This window comes from Lepisma saccharinum, chromosome 13, assembly GCF_977018435.1.
Source record: "Lepisma saccharinum chromosome 13, izLepSacc3.1, whole genome shotgun sequence".
Classification (NCBI taxonomy): Eukaryota; Metazoa; Arthropoda; class Insecta; order Zygentoma; family Lepismatidae; genus Lepisma; species Lepisma saccharinum.
In genome coordinates, this window is record NC_139241.1 from 64,556,794 (window position 1) to 64,559,111 (window position 2,318).

Below are 2,318 nucleotides of genomic sequence, written 5' to 3' on the forward strand. Positions count from 1 at the left end.
ACAAACTGACATGTCCGATATCACTGCCTGTATATGCAAATAAGTGATTCATGGATGAAATAATCTTATCTTCTGTTAATAATATAATAATAATGTCTAAATTATAATCCTAATCCTTTGCGCAACAGCCCTGAAGGGCCTTGGCGTACCTATCTACTGCCGGTCTCCCTCCCACGCTTTCCTTCGTCACCTCTAAGCGTGGAGATCTGCAACCAGTATTGGAATAGTCGGGGGGTCAGCCCGACGTATCCCCAGCCGTTATAGTAGGTTTCCGGAGTGAACATAATTGTTCTATGTAATGTCATTCAAAGCCGTATGATCCCAAAATAATCCTTGCCTTCTAAAAAGTTCAGAAGAAATTAATAACCATCGATTATACAAGAAATGCTAATATTTTCATTACTTAATTTTAATAATAATCCGTTGCGCAACAGCCCGTGAAGGGCCTAGGCATACCTACCGACTGCCGATCTCCCTCCCACGCTTTCCTTCGTCACCTCTAAGCGTGGAGATCTTCAACCAGTATTGGAATAGTCGGGGGGTCAGCCCGACGTATCCCCAGCCGTTATAGTAGGTCTTCTCGACCGGATTACGCTCACTGGATTCCCTAAATACGTCCTTCCTCTCCTTCAAAGCCGTATGATCCCAATATAATCCTTGTTTTCCAATAAGTTCAGAGGGAATTATGCAACAAATGCTAAACGAGTATATTTTCATTTAATTTTCATACTTAATAAGTCTTTCGGGTGGAAGGAGAGGGGGAGGGCCCCTTAAATAGTCCTTCGTGTCCTTCAAAGCCATGATCCCAATAAGTTCAGAGGAAATTATACAACAAAGGCTAAACGAATATATTTTTCATTATTTAATTTTAGTACTTGATAAGCCTTTCGGGGGGAGAGGGTCATGGCCCCCTAAATACGTCCTTGTTTCTGGAATAAATTTCTTAACTGACACAGAAAATTAAAAATTATTCACTTTTGCACATCACTTTTATAATTTGGAAATCGTAGCCGCTCACCACTACTTAGTTCTGGCTACTGCTAACAGATGGCGAAGGTGGAGTCGATCTTGGCTCTCCATCGAACTGTGTCAGCTGGTGTCGTCGTGGTCGGACTCAATGGAGAGAGAGAGAGAGAGAGAGAGAGAGCGAAATTCTCCATATCATATCGATTGATCTAAGAGAATGCTGTATGCAATGCAACTTGCATTTTTATGTATTCTGTATTTGGTATTGAAAAGAGCTCGTTTCCAACTAATAATCAAATAAGAACACGGCAAATACAATTATAATGAACTCCAATGCACGAAAACGCTAAACATATATATATCCTGGAATTACCATTATATTACATATAATACATTTAACCAATTAGCTGACTTATCAATTTAATGTATGTAAATACACTGAATACAAAATGAAAACGATTTATACGGGTTATGTTACTTATAAATTACAAATATAACATAATTTTACATTATCACGGTTACTATGTTGAGTTTCATTGTGCTATATATAAATGTGATCAGAGGTTTCGAATTTTTGTGTTGTATGAAAGGAGAGACGGTTAGCACTCCCCTAGATAAGGATGGAATATAACACACATATGGTTAAGGCACCGCTGTTCATACAGCACTTAACCACATTTTTTCCCTAATATAAACTTCATTTTACGTTATCTGAAAGAAAATAAATGCCTGTCTACCTTGTTTTTAGTGGTTTTCCTTCCACACAAAAATAACGAAAGAGTCTAATGTAAATGATATCTTCAACTATAGCTGCTTTCCTCGCATGGGTTCGAGTCCGCCTGGGTTCACGGCCTGTGTACATGGGCATCCGGAAGGGGGGGGCAAGGGGGGCCGTGGCCCCTCCTGGAAAAATGAAAGTCAACCAAAAATTATGTATTTCACACATATAATTTCATTTTAGCCACAATAATATGTGTTAATTATTGCATGAACATCATAAATTCAAATTTAAGCAATATTTTTTAAGGGAACAACATTTTTGTTGGAGAAAATGTACCTTGTTTGCCCCCCCTGGAAAAGAAATACCTTCTTTGCCCCTCCCTGGAAAAAATCCTGCGGACGTCCATGCCTGTGTATAGGACAGGTGGCATCCCACCATCGTGAGGAAACTGGGGAGCCATGAGTGAGTAACGTAATCCGATCTCGGAAATCTCCTATAACGGCTGGGGGTTCAACGTGCTGACCCCACACCACCCCATTACCGGTTGAAGAACTCTAGGGTAGGATTGTGGGAGGGAGACTGGCAGTCAGAGATAGGCCAATACCTTCCTAGGGCTGTCGAGCCACGGATT

General features: G+C 40.4%; 1 non-coding gene across 1 annotated transcript; it reads left to right on the forward strand.

The window, feature by feature from the left end:
• Positions 1-1,542: 1,542 nt before the first annotated feature.
• LOC145997909 (U6atac minor spliceosomal RNA) lies at positions 1,543-1,650 on the forward strand. Its single transcript, XR_014443295.1, has one exon. It is a non-coding gene; the product is annotated as a U6atac minor spliceosomal RNA (small nuclear RNA).
• Positions 1,651-2,318: the final 668 nt, after the last annotated feature.